This window comes from Falco naumanni, chromosome 4, assembly GCF_017639655.2.
Source record: "Falco naumanni isolate bFalNau1 chromosome 4, bFalNau1.pat, whole genome shotgun sequence".
In the NCBI taxonomy this organism is placed as follows: Eukaryota; Metazoa; Chordata; class Aves; order Falconiformes; family Falconidae; genus Falco; species Falco naumanni.
This window is the reverse complement of record NC_054057.1, coordinates 88,369,192-88,379,924: the sequence shown is the minus strand read 5'-3', so window position 1 is coordinate 88,379,924 and position 10,733 is coordinate 88,369,192. Positions and strand designations below refer to the sequence as shown.

At 42.7% G+C, this 10,733-nt stretch overlaps 1 long non-coding RNA gene across 3 annotated transcripts in view; it reads left to right on the top strand.

Moving 5' to 3' along the window:
* Positions 1-45: 45 nt before the first annotated feature.
* LOC121087745 overlaps positions 46-10,733 on the top strand; it is a 112,379-nt gene continuing 101,691 nt past the window's right edge. Inside the window, exons 1-3 of one of the 3 annotated variants that reach the window (XR_005827718.1) lie at positions 46-218; positions 481-573; positions 2,165-4,021. This is a non-coding gene — a long non-coding RNA (uncharacterized LOC121087745). The other 2 variants (XR_005827716.1, XR_005827717.1) reach the window with 2 other exon arrangements.

The window sequence follows — 10,733 nt, the reverse complement described above, 5'->3', positions numbered from 1 at the left end:
GGGCGGGGGCGGGGCGGGGGCGGGGCCGCATGCTTTCCCGGGCGGCCCGGCCGTTCGTCCCGGCGGCTGGGCCCTCACCGCAGGGCCCCGTGCGGTGCCGGGGGGGGCCGGCCTGGAGACATCCTCTGGCTTAAAACAGTGCTCGCTTCTGGGTTCCTTGTAGCCCAGACCTGCCTTATCGCCCGGTTCGTCACGTAACTGGTTCTGCCCGTGCAGATGTAAGGAAGGGGGCGATGGGCGTGCGGGTGGGTGAGGGCAGCGGGGCCGTTCCCTCCGGTGGCCTTGCTGGCTTTTTGCTGGGGTAACGGCTCTGAAACTGAGCCCTGGGTCTCCGTGAGCAGTGTGGGGTCGCCAAAACTCGGGGTCATTTGGGCTCCTGTGGGCAGCCAGCCCACCGGAATTTGGTAATTGCATGAGTGACGCAGCTGTTTGCATCGAAGGGGAACGTATAAATCCAATGTCATTTTCTTTCAACTGTAGCTTACTTGTTAACTGTACGGCGATAGTATGAGGAAGGTGGCTGCTGTCACTTTGGAAATTTCTGTGTTCCAAAAGTGGGACAGCTGTTAACAGGTAGATGACTCCTGGAAGATGGGAGATACACAAATCTTTGTTGATCTTAAGTATTAAGGAAGAAGGCTTGTCTGGGTGCTGATCTGAGCAGCCTGACAGGACCCGAGAAGCGTGGGGGATGAATGCTGCTGCCAGGCAGTGTCCTTCTCGTGGTTTATGCTGCATGGGTTTAATCAGTGCTTAAGACATGCTTCCCGTATGGAATATGCACCTCAGTCTTCTAACACGCTTTGTGTGGCATCTTTCATCCCCGGCTTGCTTTCATAATGTGCCCTGAATGTGTTTCTTTCTGCAAAGAAAATGCTATTTTACTTAAAATTCAGCAACTCAGAGGAATGTCTTAACATTGGGAATCAAAATCTAAAGCAACATAACAAGAAATGAGGAATTTTTAACTCAGAAAAAAGTGCCTCTTGTCTGGGGCTGAAATCTTCAGACTTGATGAAAATCTTATGTTTACAGAAAAATTTAAATTTGTCACCTTTCGTACTGAGAGAACACTCACTCTTCTTTGTCCTATGCTCAGTCAGTAGTGCTTTCCAAAAAAAAAGAGTTGATTTGAGTCCTCCTGTCACTGCTGCTGCTTGCGACTCGACCCCATTCCCCAGCTGTCTTGCTCAAATGACTTCCACTTCTGTCACACCTTAGACTTGCTGCTGTGGCTTATCATGCTGGCACATCTATTCTCTGCCTTCTAACTGCCTTTCTCTTGGCACCTCTAAGTTTGTCCTGTGACTGTGTGATTTTAGCAGCATCATTTAGAATTTTCTCCTCCTTGATTGCTAAATGTTAATATATGCTGCTATAGGAGGAAGTGTTTAACTGGCAAGGAAAACTTTTTATTAGACCTTGTGTTCAATACTTGTAATTTATGATGATGCTACCAAGTGTTGCTAATCTTGTGCTTACAGACTCTCCAGTTTTTATTGCTGTTTATATTAACTTATTCCTCTTTAAACTGGTTAATACAATTCTGGTTAAATCATAGTTTTCCTAGTTTAAATATTAGGAATATTTTCAAAAATTACATGTCGAAGATTTGGGTTTTTTTTCTGGTATTTTAAATAACACTAAGTTCTGAACATGTAATCTAGCGCAACAGTGGGGCATTAAGGCCATGGTAAACTTTATGAGTTTTACTGTAGGTGAAGAACCAATTGGGAGTAGATCTTAGGTTTTGGGTGTTCAGAGAGGTTCAGCATTTATCCTTGAGCGTGCGCTGGAAGACAATTATTCCTGGTCAGTCATATTTAGGTACAACAGTTGAATGCTGACATAGCATCAGTAGTCTTGAAAGGGCTGAGCTGTATGTCTGCTAAGCTAATCAAGACAGGTTTTCAGGTGAGTGCTCAGTCATGTTGTAGTGTGTTTGGCCTTTAGGAGGAAGATCCACTAAAAGCCCATAATACCATACTGCATATTAGCAATTTGGTTGAAATTGTTTTTATTGAAAAAACAGAACAGATTTGCAAGAGCTGAAGTGGGAAGTTTTGAAGTTTTGGTACCAGAGTAGTTAACCTGCAGTACATGCATACTGGTTTTGAAATGTCTGTAAACTAATGCAGCTTTTTTTTTTTTTTTTTTTTGTGAGCTGTCTGACCAAGGAAGCGGATGACTTTAGTGCTAGACATTTCCATTTTAAGTCCACAGGAGATCATTTAATTCCTGCTGCCAAGGAACAAAGATTGTTGTTATCTGTGTAACCTGCAGAAATTGATGGGGAAGAGTTCTGTTTCCCTGTGGATTATGCCACCATCACTGAAACTTGTGCTGTTTTCATCAGAAGTCATTTTTTTAAGGATTGTGGAAGCCAAACCGCCTAACCTTGCAGAAAGATATCCCTCTTAAAATGTGGAGGAAAAGTTGGTACCAGGATTTTTTTTCCCTGCTGCTTCCTGCGTTACGGTCTGCAAAGCACTTTTTATTCTTTTATATTCTGTGTATTTTTAAAATATGCTTCAGACAGCTCACTTCCTCCTAGCACTGACATTCAGAAAGAAATTACCTTTTTTAAAAAAAAAAAAGCTAATAAACAGGCACACAATTAAGAGAGATAATAAAGTCTGATAAACCATCTGTATTTCTCTCTTCTGCTTGCAGTCATAGATTCCAGGACCCATGGTGACCTGATGTTACCTTGTCTGCCACTGGTGGAAAAGTGATTAGTTATACCGAATAACAAAAAATGCTCTGTATCTTACCTTGCCTTTGTCTGTATTGGAAAGAGCAGGTGTTTGACCTGTTCATAATTTAATTATTTATTGGTAATAATACTCTCTTTTATAACACTTTCTTCATTTACTAATTTGAATTAATGAACAAAGTCCTATGATTGTTTTTTGGATTTTATTAAAATGACATCAAGACACACGCTTAGTGATTCACCACTTGAGTCCTAAATAGGACATTTTTACTGGGTGGATCAATTTTTAAAATGACAGCATCTGCTTGCTTGTACACATTTATTTATGGTTCTTCCCCAGGCGAGTATAGCAGGAGTCTGGTGAGTAATAACCAGCTGTTGGAATTAGCAAATAGGGAAGGCAGTTACTTGATCTGTGAAGGAGTGTGGGAGCCAAGGCCAGAAGTAATAAAAACTAAACAGATGCCCCAAATATATAAACCCAAGTAGGGATGTGTAAATTACTTGCACTGCTGATGGGCAAAATAGTGTCAGGTGGTTTGACTTTGTCTGGAGTTTTTATTAAAGATGAAACCCTCTCCACCACTGTGTCACACATGGAGAGCATCCTAGGTCTCATTCTAGCATCTCTGCAGTGGTGGGCCAGCAAGAGCAATGGCATGTAAGCACAGCAGCTCGCTCTGGTGGCTGCTGTCCGCTGCCTCTCGGATATATTAGCAGAATGGGCAACAGCGGATCATGTGAGGAAACTGCTGTTGGTCCACCTTGTCTCAAATCCCAGGTGTGCTGTGACTCAGGTCCTTTCTGGTGCTCTTATGAGGGGAGTTCTTGTACTGAGTAGTTTCTTGGATAATCACTGCAGGAGCACAACAGCAGCACTGAAAATTCTCCAGCTCCTCAGGACTTCAAGCTGCTCCTCAGGAATGCCCAGGTCCCTTTTTGGCAGCCTGGCACTCTGGAATTACTAAGGGAGGTGGTCTGTCTCCTTGTTACCTGTGCTTTGCAGCCTAGAGCCATGAGAAGATGCTTTCTGTGGGACTTCTGCCCTTATCCTGACAGTTGATGAAGCCCATCCTGAAGTGACTTGCAGCTTGAGGGGGAAAGCCTGTCCTGAGAATTAGTGTTTCCTTCCACTGTGACTTTCGGCAGTGATGGTTTCCTAAGCTGGAATTTACATTGTGCTCATCACAGTTACTGCAGTTGCTCTTAAATAAAAGCAAATTTATGACAATAAATGAAAAATTTACATTCTTGATACATCTCTTTCCCATTTTGTAAAGAAGAAAATAAACCAAGGTGAAACTATGGAAGTTATGTTGAAGATTTCGTAACACTTCATGACATTTTGATGGTTGCCACAGTATTTTATAAGTCCTGTATCTTCAGAAATATTAATTTTATATGCATCTTATTAAGCTTACACTACAGCTTGCCATTAGGCTGCCATAAATTGTGTCTCTGTGATATGTAAAGGTGAGACCCTAAAACACATTAGCCTTTAAATGGTATTTGGCTAATTATTTGTAGAAAGGAAAGAGGGTCTAGCAGTAACTGTAGGGGGCTGTTAAAGGACTCTGTAGTCACGTCAGGTGAGCAAGGATCCAGAATTTTATGATGCCTTTGCAAGTGGAAAGTGTAAAGGTTCAAAAACAACCTGCAAGAGGAAGCCTATTGAGTCCAGGGCATGAGGGGCGAGGTGGCCCTTGCAGAGATCCAAGGTTTGTAGCCACATTTTTAACAACCAGGTGTTTTTGTAATGGGTAATAATTGCAGTTGTGAGTTGGAGTTGGGGTCTGTCAGGCTTCTAGTATAAATTAACTTCTCCACTTCTCAAACCCTCATAGGATTAATTCCCTTCCTATATTAGTGTAGGCAGTTGCACTTAAGATGGTGTTGAGACCTTCCATGGGAAATGCCGAATTGTGAGTGCTGCAGGAGTGAGTTGGGGCAGCTGGATAACATATTCTGATAATTCATACCTCATAACTGTCCTTTGGGGTTCCAGCTCCTGTCAGCTCTGCTCTCTTTGTTAGGCCTGTGTACTGTTACATAAAACAAACTAGTTACGTGTTTGTTAGTGCTAGTTAGGTGCCAGGTCTTTAATTGTTTGTTTCCTAAACTTACTTAAATTTTTGGAATTATATCAGGATATAACGTATGCTTGCACATTAAACCACACAATATTTAAATGTAATAGTATAGCCAATTTTATAGAAGATTTTCAAGTAGAATATATTAACAGGTTATTATCAGGCTTATTATCCTTTGTTCTAGTAGAAGCAAAATGACTGACAGGCAGGAGCACAGTTTTCCTAGGAAAGGAGCTCTTTCTCTAACTATACAAAGGTTTAAAACCTGCTAATCTGTATTCATAACTATTTCAATTATATGTGCATTTAGCTGTACCTTTGGTTGTGTATCATCCGTGTTCTGTTTTGTCATGTTAATTACCTGTACGTTATGTCTTCCATTGCATATCATTAATTATTGTGCTGTTAGAGATTAATTTTTTGTTTATCTTGGAAAGTACAAGTGGTCTCTATTAACATCTTGTAGGAACATATTTAGTGCTAAACCCACTGTGTTTATTTTACACACATTTAAAAACTACTGCAAGGTTAATTATTCTGATTACTTAATAAGCAAGTATGGAATTTAAAAGGTTTTGATTGGAGTTCATATATTAAAGTAGACATTATATGTGCATTTTATGTTCATGCCCCAGGTTTAAATTCTCTTACAAAGGCTAACAGATTTTCAGCTAGAACTTAAAATTCTAGTTGATTTTACTAGTTTGCCTATTTATAAAGAAGGCCTTAGTATAACTAAGTGTGTCAATGGTGTTAAAGGGCTATGTAGAGGAATTGTAGAGGAATAAAGCTGGATTAATTAACAATATACAGCTGTGGGCTGGCTTCAGGGGGGTGGGTTGGCTGATGTGGATCAGGTGCAGCTGTGGCTGGTTCCTGCTAAGTAGTTAAATATCTCTAAGGGGTGTATGGGGGAGGAGCAGGTAATGGAGAGAGACCTGGAAGAAACAGAGGGAGGGGGGAGAGAGTGCCCTGGATGGAGGAGAGACAAGGAGAGGGATGCAGCAGAGGCAAGAAGTGGGCTGGGCTGAAGTGTGTGAAGAAACAGCACGGACAGTAGATGAACGGTTGAACCCTTGTGGGGGATGGGTGGCCGTGCTGGGACAAGGCGCAGGGACTACTTACTGAAGTTAACCTGGTGTGGGATGGTAAAAGCCTCGTTGCAGCTGGCTAGTTTGGAGAGTGCTGCGACAGGGCTGTGAATATTATTTGGTGTCCTTGTTCTCTGAGACAGCATTTCCAGCAGCTGATCTCAGCTGAACTGGCACCTGTAGGTTCCTCGTTCCGCGGTGTGGGAAAGCTGTTGGGTTTGACGTTGGTGCTCTGGTGGTTTGCCTGCAGGACTGGTGTCTAGGTGCTGCGCTGCCAAGGGCACCAGCAGCTCTGCCACACTGGGGTGACTGGCTGTATGTGGGCAGGGACTGTTGCTGACAAATGTGGTGCTTCTGTGAGGTGATGGCAGCCAGTGCCCCTCCAGTCATCTGCATCAGGAACGTGCTGTCAGGACTGGCCTGGGTGGTGTGTGCCTTTACTAGCCGTGGCAGCAGAAAAGTGCCTGGCAGCGTAGGCATGGCCTGTGCAGCCTGGGGCAGGGATGGAGCACAGGAAAGGCTGGTGGTGCTGCTGCTGTGCCATGTGTGCCTTAGGGAAGTAGACTGTTTCTGCTTTTAGAAGTGGTTGGCTGGTACCTTCATGACCAATATACTCATTCAACACTTCTCCACATCCTGCCCTGGGCCTGCCCCACCCACCCCACCCCCCCCAAAAAAAAAAAAAAAAAGAAAGTGAAAATGGGAGGTAAGATGCCCTCTGGTACCTAGATGGGAGTGTAAATTGATGATAGCCATAAGAGTATTTGTTATGGCTGACTCTAATTTTCCATTACAGGTGATGAGTGGTTGTCTCTGCCTCTGCAAGAGCAAAAGTATGAACACATAAGACTTTAAAGACTTCAAATGTCTTCCCTGGCTGCTTTCTTTTCTCCTGTGGACAGGAGATGAATGATTCTGATTAATAATATGTACAGAATTAGTTTTTATACAAAAGTTATTTTCTTCAGATAAGCAAGGTCTTCCTGCTCGAGAGTGACACAGCCGTGCATTTCGATTGTATCTTGGACCTGAGTGTAATTGTACAGCAAAAGCGTAATGACGGGTATGTCTTTATCAACCTGTTCCCTGCATTGTGTTTTTATCACTGCCATCTGCTCTGCTGAGAGTGGCAGCTGCCAGGTCTCACAAATAGTGCTGTCATGTACTTTCATGTAGAACAACATATTGTCATAATTTCTCTGATATTGCTAGATGGAATAACTTTAAGTGAGATAAGGTGACATTTTGCATGACACTTTGGAATGCATTTCATTGCAGTGTGTGTAGGACACACGGTGTTCTTTCTGGAGTAGGCTATAACAGCACACCCAGTTCTACTTTCAAAAATCACTGGAAAACACTTATTTTTCCAAAAACATTATGTAACATCCATCTGGGACATGTGTGTCGGTGCTGAGATGGAACTGAAACATAGTCAGTATTGCTTACATACGTAGCCTTAGTTACCTTTGCTGGATGGAGATTGTGTAAGTTTGGCTGTTTTTAAAATTTAGTTATTTCTTTTTTTTGCTTACATCAACTTGAATCTCTTTTGTATTTGCAAACATGTTCAGACAGCTCCTTCAACATTAAAAGGAACAAAAAAATCTTTACAACAAATCTTTTAAAAAAATCTTTATGGCAGTAAGTACCCTTTCTGTTGTCTCAGCTGGACCCTAGGTAGGAGGTTATATTTAGTCTGGGCCAGGTTCTGCTAGGTGTCCAGCACAAGCTGATCCTCTGAGCTCTCTTGAGTTGTTTGAGGGAGAGAGATCCATCTCAGCCTGAGATGGGATACTTCGAGTAGGCAAGCAAGTGGGCTAAATTGCTCTCTCTGGATGTCTGTTTATCTCCTCAGGCTACAGAAGGAAGCTAAAAGACTAGCTCAGATGACCTTGCCTCTGCAGCAGATAAATGTAGGTGAGGTGAATCACGTACTGAATATATGCCAACCCATCCTCTTGTTCTGAGTGCCTGCCAAAATCTTGCTTGTGCACTAAGTGTAGGAAAATATTTGGTGTAATCCACCTTCACAGAGATATGCCTCTTCTTAAAAGTAATGAGGTACATCCTCTTTTATGTATTAATCTCATTCTTTTGGATGTGTGCTTAGTGCAGTTTTTACTACTCGGGTAGTCCCAGTGATTTCTAGAGCAAGTGGCTGGCTAATCTCTTCTGTCATAGTCCCTATTGCTGCTTGCAAGGGACAAACTGCGAGGAAGGAAGAAAATGGTGTGTAACTGACAATACACCTGTCTGTTCCATATACCTGTCTCATACACTTATGTTAAACTGTGACACCAGATCTGTCTGCCTGCTGGAAATATTTACAAGGAAAACTGATTTGGGATATTTCTTCTTGCTAATGAGCACTGATAAGAAACAGCCTTTATGATATGGCAACCCCCCCTGTTGTGATAAAGAAGGTGAAATATGTATTTTGCATTCTTGCATCATTTTCTTTTTCAAGCGTGGTAAGATGTAAAATGCTGAACAGCTGATCAACAATATAATGGGGTGGAGGCAAAGAGACAGCTTGCTCGCTAGTTGGCCTGTTTGGAATGGTGCCATAGGTGGAAAGCTGACAGGAGTGTGGAAGAAAGCCAGAGCATGGCTCCTTTATGTTTTTCTGTCTCATCTGAATGGATATGTAGCTTCAGCACTTCATCACTAGCCAAGCAGAGGCCATTTGAATTGTGAATAGTGTTCTCCCAATGGCAAACAGAAGAGAAGATGAGGCCAGACAAAAGTCTCTTGGCATTTAAATGAAGTTGTACACTCTGGAAATCTAAGTCTTGCCTGTTGTTCCAGTAGTGCATGTCAAGAGCTGATAAAGGCTCCTTGCACTGTACTGATCTTAAGCATGCCCGAGGTCATCTTTTTATCCTAAGGGTAGGCACGTGTTGTTTTCATTAATCACACTTTATATGTGTTTAAGAGGAAGAATATATTAAAAAAATATATTTTTTTCCTTCCTCCCAAGATTTACAAATCTCATGTGAAACTTTGTTTGACTTATCCTCTAGACAGGGCTATAAATGCTGCATGAATTTGTTTTTGTGCTCCATTTTAACTATATTTAGAAGTGTACACAGTTATTTGTGTTCATACATCACATTCTTATAATTGTTGGCTGTATTGACTTTTGTATGTGTGGATGTTTTTAAAAGATATTTTAAAGGCTTTGCTGGTGTTTGCATGTGTTTCAGAAATTAAATTTAGCCTGTGATTTTATTACCCTTTTTATTTAATTTATCTTAACTGTTGCTTTCAAGCTGTGAACCAGCTGTTGACTTTGAAAAAACATTGTTCAATTTGAAAGGAGCACTTTAAAGCTTAATGTAATGGCTGTAAGTAATCACTACAGCAATTATATTCTCTGGTGTTGTGCGTCACTATAATAATATTGGAGGTTGTGAGAAAATGCAGGAGAGAAACACATCAAGCTCAGACTTCTCAGTTTTGCTTGTGATGTGCATCACCTCTGTCTTTTGTATATAGCTTGGTGTTACTGCTTGACTTGCAGTAGAAAAACTGAAGCTCCTCTCCATTGTGGCTGTGTGCGCCCAGCCCGGGCTGCTCCTGAGCATTGCTCTCTGTTGTTCGCAGGCTGGACAAGTATTTTTACTTTCTCCGTAAGGGCAGGTGGAGGCTTGCGGCAGTGGCAGGAGCCCCTGCTTCTCTGCTGCCTCCGCCTGGCTAGTTCCAAGATGTTGCACTTGACGGAGAGTGGCATTTTGGTTTTGAATCTTCTTGAGCAGCTGCATACCCACTTTGTATGCTCCATACAGAGTCTGGCCAGGGCGGGAGTGCTTGGCATCCTGCAAAGTCAGATCATGCTCTCGTCGTGCTCCGGAATTGAGCAGCTACTTGCCATGTTGAGGAGAATTAGTAGAAATGGGTGTATTTTCCTCCACATTCAGAGAAGGAACATCCTCCATGTATTTGTGAGAAACCCTCTAGTTCAAACAGGCTAGAGCTCTTGGGGAAGAGAACTTTCTGGGTCACTGCAGTGAAGGTAAAAGAAGCAGCATGCACTCTGGATCTGTTCGTGTTGTAACAATCCATGAAAATGCTGTGCAGCTTCCTCAGCCCTGGAAGTTCCCTCCGTAATGATTTTAAAAGGAATGTAATATGCATCATCATGGGAGTGGGCTACGTTTCACAATGAGTCGCGTAGCTATGCTTTACATGTAGCTTGTGTTTGGAACCTGTGGACTATATTGCTGCTCTGAAAAGGCAGCCCACCAGGTTGCACCGCTGTGCAGGACGTAGCCCCTTCTCTGCTTTTGCCAGTGTGTGTTGCACAGTGGGTTCAAGTCACCTATGGGGCTAAACCATCAGTTGCCATTATCGGCTTGCGAAGCAGCAATGCAGCTGGGGAAGACCCAGTAGGCAGGTTAGATTCAGCAATACACTAAACCTTCCTCAAATGTACTTTGTAGCAAGGTCCTTCAGCATACTGATCCAATGATGGGAGGATCTGAGCCAATTCAGTAGAGTGACTGTAACAGGAAGGCAAGTGTGCAGGGAGCTAGAGGCACGGAGAGCTTGGGACGCATGTGAGACCAGGCTTACTACTAGGGCAAAATCGTTGGTGTTTGGTTGCCGTGGTTTTAAAGGAAAGATGCATTGGGAAGTGGGTTTTGTGATGGCACTTGTAATGGATGGTAGTCATGGTGATACGATTGGGAGGATCCTCTGCTAAGAGGTAGTCCTGCTTTGGCATGGTAGTGCTCAGCTAGAATGGCCTGTACTTCACCTTCAAAGAAAAAAGTAAGATTAACATGAAAGCGAAAGCATACCCATGTGTGTCTGTAGGACATCTGCAGCAAA